Source organism: Heteronotia binoei, unplaced genomic scaffold (assembly GCF_032191835.1).
Source record: "Heteronotia binoei isolate CCM8104 ecotype False Entrance Well unplaced genomic scaffold, APGP_CSIRO_Hbin_v1 ptg000648l, whole genome shotgun sequence".
Lineage (NCBI taxonomy): Eukaryota > Metazoa > Chordata > Lepidosauria > Squamata > Gekkonidae > Heteronotia > Heteronotia binoei.
Genome location: NW_026800061.1, coordinates 163,167 through 182,552, shown reverse-complemented (window position 1 = coordinate 182,552; position 19,386 = coordinate 163,167).

Here is a 19,386-nt window from a genome sequence, read left to right as displayed (position 1 = left end):
AACACATGAGCTTTACCTCAAAGAAAACCTCCACACTCACTGCTGTTGGACATTAACTCTCAGAGCCATGTTGCTGTATCAGCTGGAGCTGGATGTTTCATATAACTGACTAATAGGCAACATAATAAAGTAGTGTCTCCGCTCAGCTCTTTTCAAAACTGGTTCTTTTTGAGCATGCTAACAATTTAAAAGTTGACATTTTCAAGCTACTGTGCTAGAAAGCAGATAAGAAGTGATACTTTGGCACACTACTAGTAGGATTGGACTCAGTGAAGCCAGTGTGGTGTAGTGGTCATTGCTGGACTACAAACTGGGAGACCTAAATTCAAATCCACACTCTGCTGTATTTTCTCTAGCTGAAAGATCATGAATAAATTAATGGAAATGGGACCAAGGGTAAAGTATCTATGAAAAACAAAATAAACCTGTCAAAAAAAATCAAATGAAAATATATCTAAATAAATTCTTTATAATATTCCATTGTAATTAGACAGACATAATTGAATATTATAAAGAATTTATTTAGATATTAACACTGTTAACTATTAACACTGTTCATGATCACAAACCAAAGTCTCCATTTCAAAGCATACTGATGAGCGAAATAACTGTCTTTTTTGAAAATACACTTATTGTCCCATCAATCTCCAAAATACAGATATATTAAAATATTATAATAGACAGGTTTTTCTTAACTATATAGTCTGTTTCAAATTCTTAGTCAAAGGATTATATATTTTCTATTGGTGGACTGTAGATGTGGCAACTTGATGGCTCCTGAAGAGCTGCTCCACCACAATCTTAAATCTTCATGATGCATTTCCAGTGTCTCATATCAAAATCTCACCTTGGTGTCAATATGTATCATTAATTGCATCAAAAATAAGAAACACGGATTCATAAGAATTATTCAGTATCAGTGCAGGTTGATGTATTTTCTCTAGCTGAGCAGCTGTTTGAAAGTTTTTTTTACATGTAACTACTATTCTAAGTAGCAGCCATAATATGAACAATGGTCACTACATAGATTTACATTATATGTCGAGCTACATGCCACTTTGTTCACAGGAAATATGTGTGACATGCTTTGCAAACTGGAGGTAAGCACACATTACTACCTTTCAGTGTTTCATCTATCATTCTACCCATACATTCCATATCTAGGGTTGGCAACTTCCCAGTGGGGCTTGGAGATCCCCCCGAATTACAGTTTATCTCTCCTATACTGATATTAGCTATATCAATATAGCTAATACTGAAATTCATAGATTGGGGCTATGTAAAGTGAAGTGATTTCCAGCAAACTTGGAGGACCCCCCCCCAAGTTTGTAGAAAAATCTGGTGTGTTTTTTTAATGTAGAGCAGTTTATAATCTTCCCAAATGCTCATTGGGCAGGAGAAGGACCCCACATTGGAGGCGCCAATGGGTGGGAAGCAGGTTTGCCCATGGGAGATGTAGGTAGGTGGGAACTTACTGCATCACCACAGGATGATGCAACTTCTGGCACATCTTGGAAGTAATGGTGTCATGATGGGGCAACACTCTACCAGTCACCCCAAAACTCTATGGTTTCCATCACCTAGGTAGTGAAGATGGGAGGTCCAATCAAGGCTAAATATAATGATGCCACCTATATAACACCTGTTTTGTTCAACATCTTTATCAATGATTTTGATGAAGGAATAGAGGAAATGCTTATTAAATTTGCCAATTATACTAAATTGGGAGGGGTTGCAAACACAGAAGAAGACAGAAACAGGATACAGGATGAACTGACAGGCTGGAAAACTGGGCTAAAATCAATAAAATGAATTTTAACAGGGATAAATGTAAAGTTCTGCATTTAGGTATGGAAAATCCAATGCGTGGTTATAGGATGGGGGAGACTTGTCAGCAGTAGTATGTGCGAAAAGGATCTAGGGGTTTTAGTGGATCATACGTTGAACATGAGTCAACAGTGTGATGCGGTGGCTAAAAAGGCAAATGCAGTTTTGGGCTGTATCAACAGAAGTATAGTGTCCAGATCATGTGATGTGATGGTATCCCTTTGCTCTGGTAAGACCTCACCTGGAGTACTGTGTTCAGTTTTGGGCACCACATTTTAAGAAGGATATAGACAAGCTGGAATGGGTCCAGAGGAGGGCGACGAAGATGGTGAGGGGTCTGGAGATCAAGTCCTATGAGGAAAGGTTGAAGGAGCTGGGGATGTTTAGCCTGGAGAGGAGGCGGCTGAGAGGTGATATGATCACCATCTTTAAGTACTTGAAGGGCTATCATCTAGAGGATGGTGTGGAATTGTTTTCTGTGGCCCGGGAAGGTAGGACCAGAACCAATGGGTTGAAATTAAATCAAAAGTGTTTCTGGCTCAACATTAGGAAGAACTTCCTGACTGTTAGAGCGATTCCTCAGTGGAACACGATTCCTCGAGAGGTGGTGGGCTCTCCTTCCTTGGAGGTTTTTAAACAGAGGCTAGATGGCCATCTGACAGCAATGAAGATCCTGTGAATTTAGGGGGAGGTGTGTTTGTGAGTTTCTTGCGTTGTGCAGGGAGTTGGACTAGATGACCCTAGAGGTCCCTTCCAACTCTATGATTCTATGATAAGCAGAGTGAAGCTCTGGCATTAATCTAACACCCAGTCTATAAACTTCTGGAACATGGTGGCTCCATGAAATCCAAACAGCATGACTTTAAATTGGAACAACCCCTGCAGGGTGGCAAAAGCACTTTTCACTTTATCAGCAGCTTCCATGAGAACCTGCAAATACCCCCTTCGTTAAATCTAGGGCTGACAGATAACAGGCTGTTCCTAATTGTTCTATAAGGACATCTGATTGGGGCATGGTGTGTGTGTCAAACTGGGCAATTTTTTTCACCTCTCTGTAGCTGACACAAAACTGGATGCTTCCATCAGGCTTAAAGACCTATACCACAGGGCTCTGCCGCACAATATAAGAAGGCCCAGTGACACCCCCCCCCCCGGAAGAGCATCTCCTGGACTTCCCAGGCCACAACCTCCCTCTGTATCTGGAGCAAGAGCCTCCAAGCTGCTCAAGATACTTGCCTCAGGGTTATCAGTACAGTGTGGGTGATAGCTGGCTTGTGAGAGGAGACTCCAGGAACCCAGTCTAACTCGTCCTGCACCTCAGCCTGTTGGGTGAGAGGCAACCCTGCATCCAGCTGAGATGACTCATCTCCATGGCAACCACCCTCTGATAGCCAGAGCAGGTCCTCAGCTAGGTGGCACTCCACTCCCACCATTCTTTAGGACCCAGTGATCCACTAGCACCCTGCCCTCTACCTTTAGGGACATAGCCCAAGAACCTTGCTCATTCTGCTCTTTCTGAGCTTGTTGGGCTTCCCTAAAGCACCAGGCAGTTTCTTTCTCAGCCACTTGCAACCATTCCTTAGATGCCTCATATATTCTGTGGAAGGCAATCTTTCCTCTGCTTGTGGGGTTACCCACCAATCTTCTACCAGGTCTAAGATTCAAACGGTACAAATCCAGTTGATGTTTTGGGTGTCTCCCATACTGCAAAAGCAGGGGGCTTGAGTAAAACTCCCACTGACTTGGCCATTCATGTAGTAATTTGCCCAAGATCATCTTCAACATCTGGTTAAATCATTCCACAGGAAAATCGATTAGGGGATATCTCACAAATATGAAGAGTTGCTGTATTACTAGTGTTTGGCAGAGTTGCTTCATTAGGTCCATTGTAAATGGAGTGCATCCATCTGGCAGTATCTCCCTAGGCAGTTCCACCTGAAAAAAAAGATGCAAAATAAAGCTTGCACTACTTCATTTGTTTGCCTGTTGTGCAAGGAAATGGCCTCAGGGTACCAGGTGGCATAATCCATCAACACCAAGTACCAAAATCTTCACAGAGTCTGCAGCAAAGTTCCTACATAGTCTGTGGCCACCCTGTGAAAAGGTGTCTGTTATGGGAAGAGGAGGCAAAGAAGCTTCCCAGTGACTGTAGCCAGGGGTCGTTTTGTAGAAAAATAGATGGTAGAGCTCATTAGCATGACTCATTAGCATATGTGGCCTCCCTCACCAGCCAAAAACAACTTGACGCAAGAAAGGAGAGCCCCGGGTGAGCGAGGCCTGCTTGAGCTGGCTAGAGGCCTCACTCACCTGATGCTCTCCTTGGCTGCCCCCTCCCCAGTCAAAATGCCAGCAAGCCACCCGCTTCCCAAAATCTCATAAGAAGTGGAGAAAGAATGGTGCGGGCTTCTCCAGGGCTTAATGAGGGCTGCTGGGGGTGTGGGAAAGCTCTTGGTGGCAGGCTGACTGCACGCTCTCCTAATCCAGGGATTGTTATGCAGTTTCACCTACTATTCAATGGACAAGGTAGGTGGGGAGGAGGAGGGGGGCATCAGAAAGGTTCAGGAGCTGCACTTCTGTGAGCTCCTGCTGAATTCAAGGCCTGACTGTAACCATTATCACCAGTGGAGGGAGCCATGGAGGTCTAGATGTTACTTGCAGGGTGGTCTCCCTCTTTGCATTGCACTCCATCAGTGGATAATCTCTCTGATAATGTCCTCACTGCTAGGATTGCTAGCCCCCAGGTCTGGGCAGGAGATCCATTGGTCAGCAATGGAAATCCCACCCCCGAACAGCAACATCACTGTGCAACGTCCCCGACACAATGACATCCAATGGAAGTGATGTGATCACATCAGGACATTGTGCACCAGTGCTTTGGTGTGAGGGAAAAACTGTGGTTTGAGGGCAATTTTACCATGGAGCTTTGCCCTCAAACCGGACATCTCTGTATGACACCCCAATGTGATGACATCACTTCCATCTGATGATATCATGTCAGTGATGTCGCATGGTGACACTGGCATTTGGGCCAGAGCCAAAGGCTCCCTCCTTTGAAAGGTCCCAGGGCTCAGTGTTCATATAGTTTTCCATAGGACTGAGGCTTATTTGAGCACTTCTGCCTGGCTGCAGGCTACCCAGAAGTGTTCTCTGGGCAGGAGGATCTGTAGGAGTCATTCCATCGCCACCTCCTGTATGATCCTTTTCTCTCCTTCGGTTGCTGGCTTCAGCCATCAGTAGGCAGCATCCAGGAAGGTGGTGATCATGCCTCTGGGTTGATTAATCTTCCAGCATGTAAGGGCCCAAAACCTCTGCCAATAGTTCTCTAAGGTGACCTTATATTGGACAAGAATGGCTGCTTTTATATTGTCAGAGATGGTGTTCTCATCCTTAGACGGGGCCCTCAGGGCAGCCTGAGCCTCCCTGGACAGTTATTGTTCCAGGATAGAAGCCCCAGGGCAGGGTCTTCAAGGCTAGGCATCTTCTCCTGGCAGCCACCAATGTCACTGCCCCCCCCCCCAAGCCATGGAGGGAAAGCAGTGCAGGAAGGCAAAAAGGCAAGGAAACAGCCATAAAGGCAGCTCCCTCCACCAGGAGCCAGTGAATGCATGCATGAGTTGGATAGGTGGTGAGGGAATGGAAACAGCAACAATGATGCTGCCAGTAGGCAAGCTGCCCAAGAAGTGGCTGGCCCTGTGTGCAAGAGGAGGAGAAAGAATTCCCCCTATGTAGAGTTGCCAGGTCCAATCTTCTCCCCAGTGGGGGGAATTTGAAGGGCATTTCAGGAAAGAGCAGGCACCATGTGTGCCTGCCCTGCAATTCACCACTTGCAGGGCAAGCTAGCACAGCACCTGCTCTTTTTTCTTTTCCCTCGCAGGAGGGGAGGGAGAGGGGTGGTCATTTGGTGGTTACTCTTGGGGACTGGAGTCTACAATATTGGGAGATCCTCTGCCCCCACCTGGGGACTAGCATCTCCACCCCATGAGTCTCACAGGTCCCTGCTTGTCAGGTATCTAATGCTGACCCCGGATCCTGCAGATCAAAAAACCCAAACACGGGCCAGATATAGACTCAGAAGATGTTTGTGCAAACCTGGGTCAACTCCCAGTTTTGCACAAAAATAAAAAAGAAACAGAATTTAACATTTGAGGAGAAAGATCCAAGATCATACGATGTAGCCACTTTTGTGTGGGTTGCATGGCAACTCCCAAAACAGTCCAAACTGGCCAAAACAGATGAGAGACACCAATGTGGCTGTAGGAGAGAGGAGCAGCTGCCTGCTATTGTGTAAACCAGTGAGGCAGAAGCAGTGGGCATGGCAGGAAGGTGGGTGTATGGGAAAGGAGAGACAATGCCCAACCATTTACCAAAGCAATCTGCAATCACAGTAGCTAAACTTCGGCCTAACATGCATCAGATGACATGTGGATCCAATAGTATCTCATCTGGTCTTTTATGACTGCTGAGCACCCTGGATCCTTAGACTGAGCAACTTGTTGGGTTTCCATAGCTGAACTGCTAATTGCCTGGAGCTACGCCAGCCTACTGCCAGCTCTGAAAATCTATTCTTCTCTATTCAGACCTTTGGTACTTTGTTCCAACAAACACTCAACAAGATGAACTAATTCAGCCTGGACATTTGCAGTAGAAACAATTGTTCAAGGAACATTTATTCTTTCTCATTCTTTTTAATTAACTCTGAATTTACTGCTTCTCGCAATAGCTACCGTAATTGCATATTTATACCAGTATTCTGCTTACTCTTTAGATTATTCATGCCTGACAAAATATTCTGAAACAGAAAGGGAAATTGTAATGGGTTTCCAGGGGATATATTGGGGAAAATATTAGCATTAAAAAGTATCTAAATTACTTTTGCAAGCTACTTGCTAAAACTTCATTTCCATCTTATTATGATAACTATGCCCTCCATGATTTCTTACATATTTTTAAATACATCAGACAGAAAAGAAAGATATTGCTCTGTCACGAAATACTATACTGTGAATCACCTTTATGCATTACAGGGTTGTTGCTTTCTACATCATGATTTTGCAGTGTAAACTATTTGCATTAGTAATTATTATTATAGAAATCAATTAGTATAAACATTCTTCATTTTGTTTAGATTACCGTTTAGAGAGCTTTACTTCAGTATATATTTAAAGAATGAATGATAAATTCAGTAGGAATTACAAAAATCTTCACCCTACCGTTCTCCTGCTATGCCTACATATGGCATGGCTTGGGTTGGGACTCACACACACATCTTTGGCCAATTACTGCTCTCCTAAGTAGCATAAAAACTCCAACTAGGACACCCATAGATCAGTGACAGGATACATGATGTGGCTTCAGATCTCTCTGGCCTAATATTTTACTCATAAGAACACACACTTGCAAAATTTACTGGTGAAAACTTGCATAGAAAAGGTCCACTATGCATAAACAACTGAGAATAAGAACAAGCATTGTTACAACATATGTCAGTACTGTTCTTCTCAGAGCACTTCTTGAAGACCCAAAAACCAGTTACAGATTAACTGCTGGAAATTTCAATTCCACCCTCAACATGAACCTGCTGTGTACTTGTTCAACAGTCTTTTCAGTTGTCCGCTGTATCTTCTACACTGTGCACTGTGGAGGTATACTGGCATGACATAATCACATGTCATGCTAATATAAACATGCTTGCAGGTGGGGAAAGCAGGGAACACTCCCATGTTTCTGGAAGGCTACCAGCCACTCCATTGCTAGTACTGGTCAAATAGCCATTTTTACTTTGAAAGATCAAAGCCTGTTGGAGCAGTACAAACCAGAACCTGCAGATAATGTTAGTGTAACTTTCTACAAGGGATGGATAGGTATTGACCCAGTGACTACTTTGTATTTCCCAACAAGTGAATCCTTCATTGTGGGACCCTCCACAATGAAAACTGAAAGAGTACCATGTGAGCATATTCATTGACTTCTCTGGCAGGGGAGGGGGGAAGATAGGGTGATGGTTGAGCACTAAGAGAAATAGTGGCACATCCTATCCTTATTATGGTGACCCATGTGGTCTGTTTGTATCAGTTGTGCAAAAAATTCTTCCTAGCAGAAGACCTAGGAGAGTGGCTGAGTATGTCACAGTCCTCCATAAAATGAAAGGTGCTAGGTAGCATTTGTTCCTTTCCTTGTTCTGTTCTGCAGCTGAGGAGGGGGGTGGGGACAGGCTGCGTTCATGGAGGTTTCCATAAATGAAATTGTCAACATGCTACCCAGTAACTGTTGAGTGTTAGCAATGTTTTTACAGGCTCCAATGCACTTGCTGTCCTTTCAGCTCCTTGGTACTGGGGCTTTTTTTGGAATTTCTTTTCAGTATTGTGAGTACATACAATGCAAAGTAGCTGTGCTTGAGTTACACTGGCATGAGTGAAGCACAGATGCAACATGATTTAGAATTCGGCTAACAAGGTAACACAACTGGGACAGTCCTCTGCCCAAACCTTTGCGGAGCAATTGTCTGTTAGAATAGACATTTCTGGGATAGGGGGCCAATGACATGACCCAATCATGTGATGGAAGGAAGGTTGCCAGATAAATTTTCAAACATAAGTAGAATATGTATCTTCAATTAAAGTAATGCAATTCCAGAAATTGTATAGTTGCTTCAAATGTATAATTTATCTTAAGTTATATTTCCACCAACAACATGACAGCTGATAAATTGGACTTTAAGAACAGATTAAAAGACGTATTTATCTAATATGGTGTGACTTTGTTGGCTTATTTAAAATTACTTATTTGGTTCCAAATAATTACATTTAAATATGCATTTGAAAAGTACTGTCAGAATTTACCAGATATTAGCTAAGAAGAACCTTCCTCTTATTTAGATTGCAGTTCTGGAGAACTGTTACAAGCAGGGCTTTTTGGTAAAAAAAAACAAAACAGCAGGAACTCATTTGCACACCCCTTCATGTCACCATTGTTTAACATACGGCTTTTTGTAGAAAAAGCCCAGCAGGAAATCATTAGCATATTAGGCCACATCCCCTGACACTAAGCCAGCCAGAACTACATTCCTGTGCGTTCCTGCTCCAAAAAAGCCCTGGTTACAAGAATGTTTCTTAGAAGGGAATTGAAAACCAATCAGCCAGTATCATAATGCCCCTGTATAAATCGGTGGTGAGGTCTCATTTGGAATACTGTGTACAATTCTGGTCACTGCACCTTGAAAAGGATATTATAGCATTGGAAAAAGTCCAGAAAAGGGCAACTAGAATGATTAAAGGGCTGGAACACTTTCCCTATGAAGAAAGGTTGAAACGCTTGGGGGTCTTTAGCTTGGAGAAACGTCGACTGCGGGGTGACATGATAGAGGTTTACAAGATAATGCATGGGATGGAGAAAGTAAGGAAAGAAGTCCTTTTCTCCCTTTCTCACAATACAAGAACTCATGGGCATTCAATGAAATTGCTGAGCAGTCAGGTTAAAACGGATAAAAGGAAGTATTTCTTCACCCAAAGGGTGATTAATGTGTGGAATTCACTGTCACAGGAGGTGGTGGTGGCTACAAGCATAACCAGCTTCAAGAGGGGATTAAATAAAAATATAGAGCAGAGGTCCATCAGTGGCTATTAGCCACAGTATGTGTGTGTGTATATATATATATATTGACCACTGTGTGACACAGAGTGTTGGACTGGATGGGCCATTGGCCTGATCCAACATGGCTTCTCTTATGTTCTTACTATATTTATGGGGCTGAACAAGTTTTCCATTGACTATTTATTGTTCCATTTTTAAGGAACCAAGATTTTTAAAATAGTTGGCTTACGTTTTGGGTGCACTAGATCTCTAGTCCAGTCATTTTATTTGCCAGGAGCAATAAGATAACTGGTTGTATTTGCTTTTGCACCAATAGAACTATGTCAGTCTTATCTAGAAACTCCTGTACTTGATTGCCATAAGGCTAACTGAAAATTTTATTGTATATTTATTTTGCTTTTAATGGATGCTTATGTCACAACATCCACAGGTCCAACCCATGGATGGAACCACCATTTTAAAGAGGTTTAAAAATGGCACTCTTGTTCCCTTCCCCAGCAAAAGAGTCGTTTTATAGCAAAGTAAGGGGTACTCTTCTATTTTATATAGTACCTTTTTATTAGTTTTAGCTTATATGTTTTAATTGTACTGTTTTAAGAATTTTAATTTTGTAATTTGTTGTATTACTGATGTAAATTGCCCAGAGCCCAGCACTAGCTGGGGTGGGATTATGATGATGATGATGGTGGTGGTGGTGGTGGTGAAGAAGAAGAAGAACAACAACAACAACATGAATATGAATATGCCAGTTATGGCTATCCTTTAAACGGTATTATTTGGCTATGGTGATCCACTCCAACACATACTGGATATGTTTCAGCACCTGAAAATGCATTGCAGGTGAGTGGGAACAATGCCTCAGCCTGCCACATTGCAGGCACAATCAGTATTGAACTCTAATATTTTAAAATATCTTTTAAATTGTAGTAGCATGCATGGGGCAGACTTGTGAACACCATCGTGCCTTGTTTGCTCCTTAATTAAGGCATATGGTCAAAATAATTCTGTAAACTGGAAAAAATAAACATCATAATCAAGCTAATTTCTGAATCCTAATCTTATTGTATTGTTACTGGATGTTTTATGCTGTCTTGTTTTCTGGGGGTTTTTTTGTAATCTACCTTGACTCTCAGTAAGAAAGGCTGGCTATTAATGAAGTAAATCAATAAACAAAAAGAGTCAATGGAACATGTTTATTTAGTAAGATTTCACTTCATTTCACATACTAGTAATGAGATGTTGGTTTATTTGTATTTTAAAAACTGTAAATTCTGGAGATGCTATGTTTTCAATTTTAAATTCCTACACTATGTTTTCAGGATATATGATGGTGAGTCTGCTGCTCTTTCTATGACATTATTTTTTACATCTTACAGTTTTAAATAAAATATTAACATACTTGTTTCACAAACAGACTTCTTAAAATAGGATACAGAAGAAACTTTCATGAACACAATCCAATCCATTTGTTTTATATTTCTATATTTGATTGCCATATAATTTACAAGACAAAGCCTATAAAGATGGCATAAAAACATACATATAATACAGATTTTCTACAAATACTTCTCTAAAATAATCATGCCCCAGTCCCTATCACATATACCAACAGCAGAATTCTTGAATTTTCCCTCACAACAGGTCTTATTCCTAGTCTTAAGTATTGCATTATTAAAAGTCAGACTACCAAACCTCCTGCACTCATGCTCGCACTGTACATTCTGTACATTCCTATCCATTTATTTGTACACCAAATAGTTCCATTCATGAAGCACACATAAGCCTACCTATACATTGAAGGTTATGCTGAGGATCCAAGGAACTAATGTACCGAAGCAGTATTGTAATTACAGTACTCTGGAACTATTCATCAATGAGATAGATTCCAGTGGGCGGTCATATGCATGCACACAAAAGCTCATACCTTGAATAAAACTTAGTTGGTCTTAAAGGTGCAACTGGACTCTAACTTTGTTCTGTTCCTCAACGTCATTGTAGCAACTTCAGACTTCACAACAGCCTGGCAGTGTTTCTGCAACAGCAGGAATGGAGAAAAAAGTAAATCTAGCAGACACCCTTTTTATTTTGATAAAGAACAATCCATCATTTTTAACTATTTTATCAACAGAAGACTGGCCACATTCTTGTTGCTCTATTTAAGTGTAAGGATAGGTATGCTTTTTTCTGCTCAAATTGAGTGCCATCAGGATTACTTTGTTTGGAAAATATGCACTATTTTTGCTGGTAGGGGCTATTAAAATACTTCATTTATGGCTGTGAGGCAGTTACCTTCAAACTAGCCATGGTGACTGAAGGGAAACCACCATATTCACAGGCATCAAACCTTAAAATACCAGTGGTAGGAGGCAACACTGGAGGAAGACCTTAGACTCTGTGTCCTGTTTGTTGGCTCTCCAGTGCGACTGGTTAGCCACTATGTGAAACAGGATACTGGACTAGGCGGACCACTGATCTGATCCATCAGGCTCTTGTTACATTCTTATGGTAGCTGGGGATTTGAACCTGATCTAACAACTGCACTATGCTTGTATTTAAGTGAGTTTAATTGACAACCATAAGAATGAAAATGCAGTCATTTTTATTAATATACTTCATTATATCAATAAAATGTTGATATACTTCATTATGATAGACATAATTTATTCCAAATCACACCAGTATCTAATTTAAAAACTCTCCATGGAAATAATTTAACTGATACATTCAACTAATCCCCTTATAATATCAAAGTTCAAATGTACTGGTCATGACTCACTGCATCAGCCATTGGCCCATCAACCACCACTAAAGTTCTGTTGCATTCCATTGGATGAGTCTGCTCCTCTTTCCCACCTGCTGTCACCTACCCACTCTCTATGGCATTCAGAAGAGAAAGTAGGTGGAAGCAGCAGGGAGATGGTGAAGAGATAGGGAATGAAGGTGGTGCCGCTGTGGCTCTTCCTCCTGCTAGCCTCCAAGGTGAACAGCGACTCAGGGGAACAAGTGGCTGGGCCTTCTCTTCTTCTTGAAATGCAACTAGGCAGCCTCACTGGGAGTGTTTCCTCAGAGGCCATGACGGCTGCCGCTTTCCTTTCACTCTCTCCCTCCCTCACCCCTTCAGCTTCACCCCAGGACAGATGAAGATTGGGCCACTGGGGAAGCTGCCAGGCAGTGGCTGTTGCTAGGCAACCCAAATTGGTTCTGTCAGTAAAAGGCAATGGGGGAAGGCCCATTCCAGGCCTATTTTGGCCTTTGAGGGAGAACTCATTGGGGCCAGTCCAAGTGTGAATGCCTTTGCTTGGATGCATGAATGTGTTTGCGTGTGTATGTGGGTGAGAAGACAACAAGGGTGAGGGGCACTTGCCCAGACCCTCTTTCTAGAGCCCATTGTATTTTCCCTCACAACGGGTCTTATTTCTAGTTTTAAATATTGCATTATTAAAAGTCAGACTACCAGACCTCCTACACTCATGCTTGCACTGTACATTCTGTACATTCTTATCCGTTCATTTGTACACAAATCTAAATCTAAATAAAGCACAGCATTCCATTATCATCCAGGATCTGGTTCATTTTCACCCAGCAGACACTAGTATGTATGTTGGGGATGGGGGTCCATTCATGTCCCCAATTCCAAAAGCCTATCTATGACTCCTAATGTTTCAAACAGACCACCCTTGAAAGCTCTGTGCTGTAGGACCTGTGTGACGAATTACAACAAAAGCATGATTTTGCAAAACGGCAGAATCGGTTGAAGAGGGGCAGAGAGAGAAAAGAGTGGCTATGATTGACAGCTCTTTTCCTAGCTCTCCCATTGGTTGGAACAAGGCCAGAAAGTTCTAAAGGGGGAGCTGGGTTTTGACAGTTGTGGTGGTTGAAAAAAAAAATTCCTGAGAGAGAGACATGGGAGAGGTGTCTCAGGGAAGATCTCTAGGGGAGTGCCAAAGAGAGCATGGTGCAGAAATACAATATCCACCTGAATGTCCCAAAAGTGTTTGCTAATTCTCATCCGGCTATGTCAAATACATTTTGTTATTTTATTTAATTTTCTAATTAGTGTATCCAGTGCCATTTCTGCTATTCTTGGGGAAAGTGATGGGGAAACCATCTGAATAGAGGGAATTAACAGGGGTCCATCATAGCCTGTTTCTTTGTAAGCTTAACTCTGCCCTGTAGATAACTAGTCAAGACTAAGCAGATTGGTCCAGAAACTGGGAGTGCCTTCAACATATTCTTTGATGCTTTATTCTGTTATGTGGGAAAGGAATGTTTTATGCAATGAGCAACTTAGATCACAATTTTTATCACTATTATTTAGTTATTTATAGTCTGCCTTTCTCACTGAGACTCAAGGCAGATTACATTGTGTGTATCCAACAGACAGGGACAACCAGTGGGTTTGGACTACAGTGGGTTTGGACTACTAAAATCTGAAAATAAATAAATTCCAAATAGAGCTGAAACAAAATATGAGCTTTTTAATACAATATATTAAGTGGTTTCAGATACATTAAGAAACTACCTAGTCTGGAACATACATACAGATAGGTAGCAATAAAGTAGTGTAGGCTATAGTCCCTATCCCTTTACCAATGCAACTTTCTGATCATTTCATTACAGTACAATCCTATTTGACTGTGTAAAAAAACTTCTCTTGAATAACTTCCTCTGTATGCAATCAGACTGGCTTGGTATTCTATCAGGGAATTGAACCTTTTGGTGTGCTAACCAAATACTCTTCCACTGGGCCATGCCTGGGTTTGCAGTGTTTTCTGCCTAGCATTGTATGGCTGCTAGGGAATGCCTAATGTGTTGGCTGATTGATTAGGAATCTGATCCCTTGTGCAGGAGGAGTAGGTGGAAGCCCAGCCTTTGCCTTGTCTTTTGCTCACACTCAGCCCATTTCTAGAAAAAAGGTAGGCTGCTTTGCCTTTTGGCCAGCATCTCCCTTCCTGAGAATGAAATTTGTGTCTTCCATTTGCCATACAGGTGTACTTACCCAATGAGACATGGGAGAGGATGTGTTGGTCTCTGCTGAAGGTGCTGTTACATGCACCTTATAGCTGCTCCAGAGTCCACATTTCCTTGCCTGGCAAAAGAGAACCCAGCTGCAGGTGGGGACCTGAACCCATGTTTTATGACTTCTCTGTCATATGTCCTCTTTCCGCAGCCTCCTGCCACTTGTGCCATTAGCCTCATTGGAAGCTGTAGGGCTGGTAGCTCTTTTCTCTCTTCAGGCATTCCACTCGTGGGTAGAATCAGTGTGACTTCTTGAGGACTTGACCTCAAGTAGAGTTTGGCTGCACTCATAGGTGCCACTCATGGGCATCTGCTGCTTACTGCTTCTTGCTAATGGATGTTGCCAGTGTTGCTAAGGTCTCCAGTGTGCTCACTATGTGGTCTGCACCTTACAAAGGAGCATTTGTAATTTCTCTGTATTCTGCACAATAGTCATAAAATGTCAGCTAGTGGCACCTGCACTGAACTAGCACTTTGCTGGCATAGGTCCACAGTAGCCAGTAGACTCTTGGGATAGTGTTGTAATTAATTTACCAGTAGAATCTAAAGGTTATCGTGACAGATGATGATTCTCAGAAGGCACTGTCTAGATAAATCTGCCATGCCCAAAGACTAGCGCTTGCATCTCTCAAATGAGCCTGCTTTATAAAAGCATAAACCAAAGCCTTTTGATGATCCCTACAGCTTTCTTTTCCATCCTCAGATTCTGCTAGCACAATGACTCACATTAAGCCAAAATGAACAAATACAATGGAGCTAACTACCCTCAGTGTTTCAGGGCTTAGTATAAAATGACAGTTTTGTTGAAAATGTAATAAAGCTTAGATTTGAGAACCTGAACCTGCATTAGGAGATGAATGAGGAGAGCTTCAGCCTCCATGCCTTGAGTTAATACTGGAAAAGATGATTGCTCCTTCAAGAAACAATACAGCTGTCAAAATTGTTATTATTCTGTACATAATTGTAAGACACTATTCTTACATAGAGATTCACTTGAAGAGTGTGGGCTGATGTGAACATAGAAAGAGGGGACTTACTAGTCAGTGAGAATATAGTATAATTCTTTCAGTGAATCACAGCACACCTTAGCTAATTTAAGAGAATCTTGAAAAGTTACAACTTCCTCTCAGTCCATGCTTTCCAAGTTTTTCAGCTCAGGATAAAGCATGTTTCTTAACAAAGATATATGGATCACAGTAGATGTCATAGCAAGAGGATTTCTGTTTTAGAAACCCAAGAAGAATTTCACATGGGGAAATACACTTTTCTAATGGCTGACCTGTGAAATATTAGATTATGTAGCTCTTCCCAGTTTAGCTCTTACCCACACTGAGAAACAGTTGCCTATGGCTTATTTATGCTTTTATGCTCCTGATTTTCTGCACAGATGGGCATTCAAAGCTACTTACAGAGCAAAAGAAAAAATACAAGAGTCCCTTGCCTCATTTCAATGGTCATGGGCTAAATACTTGTAATTGAGGAGGAACAGAAGCTCAGATTTCATTTAGCTGGCAAAGATGCTTCCAGCATTCCTCTCAAACTTCTCAAATCCTACTCAAAGATGAATTTGTAAGTGTTTAGCAGCAGAAAGTCATAACATCACATGCTGGAAAATTAAGTGATGCTCTTCTGAAGACCTTTGTAATTACATCTGATCTTGCCATATAAAGGTATTGCTGGAGCATTCTTCTGACTGGGTGATAGCAGACGAGCATTTAGGGGCAGAAGGGAGGTGTTCCAGATTGGCCTAGCTCAAAACGAACCATCCAAAATCCTCCACATGCTCCCTTGCAAGCTGTCTCCATCCCGTCCATGGGGTGACACGGGTCCAATCAGATGGCTGTCGTGCACCATTCCCATTGCTCAGTTTTCACCCTTCCACTTCCAGATGCTGAGAAGGCAACTGGCATGCAGCTCAAAAATTTGCTACCACTTCAAAAGTGGTAGCTTTTTGAGCTGCTCTCAGGATTCCGGAGGACAGGGTGAGTATGGGATGGGGATGGGCGGCAGATGTTTGTGTTTGAAAGGATTTTTCTAGTCAATTTCTGAGGCGTCTCTGAGTCAGCCCAAAATGCCAGTCTGTAATCACCTGCTGTGTCTCATTCTCATATCAAATAGTCTTGTGTTTTTAGATCTTTGTGTAATTTACTATTTAGGTCTATTTAGTGGGACTTACTCTTAAGACAATGTTCTCAGGATGACACTGAGTGTTTTTAAAGTGTAACATTAGCAGTTACAGTGGGCTATCACTATTCAGAATCCACCCATGATTTTTTTCTTTATATTAGTCATATTCAGCCTTTCCCTGTCCATCCCTCATTTCATTTTGCAGATTTTAATAATCATATAATCTGTGGCCTGGTTCAGAATTAGATATTTGATAATGGCATATAAGCTTTTCCCATTACTACTGATCTTTTTCTGCAACACTCTAGGATGCAGGAGGAAGGCTCAGCAAGCTGATACCCAATATGGAATGAGTGTCTATCCTAAAACATGTCCCAGAATCCTTGGCAATGAAGAGAGGCATCATGGCAAGGTATGTCTGTGTCAAAAGTGTTCACAGAAAGATTGAAGTTCACCATATCTGTGACAGCACAACTATGTACTCATCATTTAAACATGAGAAAAGAATGTCAATAGTTTGGTTGTGTGTGTGTGGTTTTTTTTTTTAAAGAAAGCAAGCTAGTATTTTTAAGTCATATTTGTTGAGTAGTGGGTTTGTTTGGTATTTTTTGGCTCTCTCAGTTGACATGCCATGTATATTTATAGAGCATCAGAGAAGCAGTGACAAGAAGCTTCTGAACAGTCCAGCTGCCTTCAATACATGCCTTCAGTTGAATAAGGCTCAGTTGAATAAGAGTTTCAGAATTATGGCTCATGATTCAAACTTTTTTTTCCTGCTGTAACACTATATATATCTTCTGGTAAATGCTAGTTCTTGTCATATCCTATTTAAAATTTCTTGATGTATCAATTCAGAAGAATTCAAAAGCTTGTCTTTTTAGAGTGTTGATAGTGGAGCTTTGATCTTTTGCTAAGAGATTATGCCAACAGAATGCAAAGGAGATAGCGTATATGAAAAAATGCCCATCCTTTTATTTAAAATAGAAAATGAAATAGAATGTCTGTCAAAGAATATCTCAACCACTTCTCTGAAGGAAATAGGCTGCAGTATTAACTAAGCAGCAAGAAAGAGATAGTGACCAAAAATGACATCCATACATCTTTAAACTATAAAATGAAGCCTTTTCTCCCCAGCGTGTAGTCATTGAATATCCATAAAGCTTACTTTCTTAAATTCTTAGACTCTGCTTGTCAAGATGTCAATTGAAAAAAATTACAGCTCTACCCAGCCCTACCAGGAGGTGCTGTGGTAGAGCTGAGTATTGTAGTTATCTAGGTAGTATAGCTAGCTATTTGTCCAAATAAAAACCCTTTGTTGCATCATACTTTTTATTAGCACTCACCATGACATCACAAAACAGTGCAAGCTTTTGAATACCCTAGTAGTCTTCATGAGACTGATGTTCAGTACCACAAAAGGAAATCAGAAAGGAAACACAATGGTTCACAGCACACAGTGGTTCCCAGTATGGTGGAACCATCCCTGTATCTCCAGCATCCAGCCTTAAAATAGCCTTAATGAGATTACTTAAAGAGATTTCAAGCATCATTGAACTGCTGGGACAGAAGCAGAAAAAATGGTAACACTTCTGACAAGTCTAACCATTAATTTGATGTCTCCTCAACACAACCGAAATACATTGAATAAAAATGTTGTAGACTTTAGACTAACAAACTTTGGGATTAATTTAAGAAATATCTGACAAGTAAACAGTCAAAAGAAGCTAATCTGAGTAATATTACCTGCTGAAAGGAAGGTAAACAATCCCCATAAGCAAAATTCCATCTTCATCCAATTGTAGTTTAGCTAATCTGCATGCAGAGGGTGCTAAACCAAAAGTGGTGAAAGTGACTCAGCAAAGAGATACCAAAAATCTGGTATAACTTTTACTGATTTGAACAGTGGTTCTGCACTTAGCTTTCCAATCCTTCTCAAGTAATAGCCATCAGCATGGGACCAGTTGTTGGTAATCAGTTGCAGCAGGGCATATAATATACACCCAGGGCATATAAAATCCACTACCTGGAAATGATTTTAGGTAATGAGAAAGCAGAACTGTGAAGGAAAATTTTTTTAAAAAATGTGAAACACTCACTATGTAGCTTAGTATTCATTAAGAGCCAGGAAACTATAGGTCCTAAACTGAGAAACTGGTCCAATTGGCGCTAAGTAACAAAGCATTTAAACTTGTGGTGATTTTCACTTTTCACTGCAGTTTCTGTTCTGTTGCTCCCTAACCCCATCCCAAATCTATTAAACAACAGGAACATAATTTAGGAGTGAATTTACCTTATGGTTCCACAGGTATCACTATACTAGTAGTTTCCACAGGTATCACTATACTAGTAGTTTGTTCTTCAACAATATTCTCTGTAGTTTTGTGCTTTACTGGTTGAAGAACTTCATTATACTTCCAGTAATTATTACAGTTTCAAATACTGAGATACATAATAGCATTCTTTTATGTATGAGCTCCTAACACAAGTTAAATTGACCTATGACATAATTTAATATTCAAATTATGCATCCAGCCATAGTTAGTTAGTTTATTTGATTTATATCCCACCCTCCCCACTGAAGCAGGCTCATGGCGGCTCACAAACACAATAGGATAACAATAAAAACAGTTAAACATTAAAATAAATACTTTAAAACAGTTTAAATAAGTTGGTGCTAATTCCATGTGATTTAGGATGGCATTCAGTGTTCTTAGGCATCCAATTGGATCTGATATCGTGGTGGTGGTCATCAGTCAGTTAAAAGCTACTTGAAATAATACTGTCTTGCAAGCCTTGAGGAACTGAGCAAGGTCCCACAAGGCT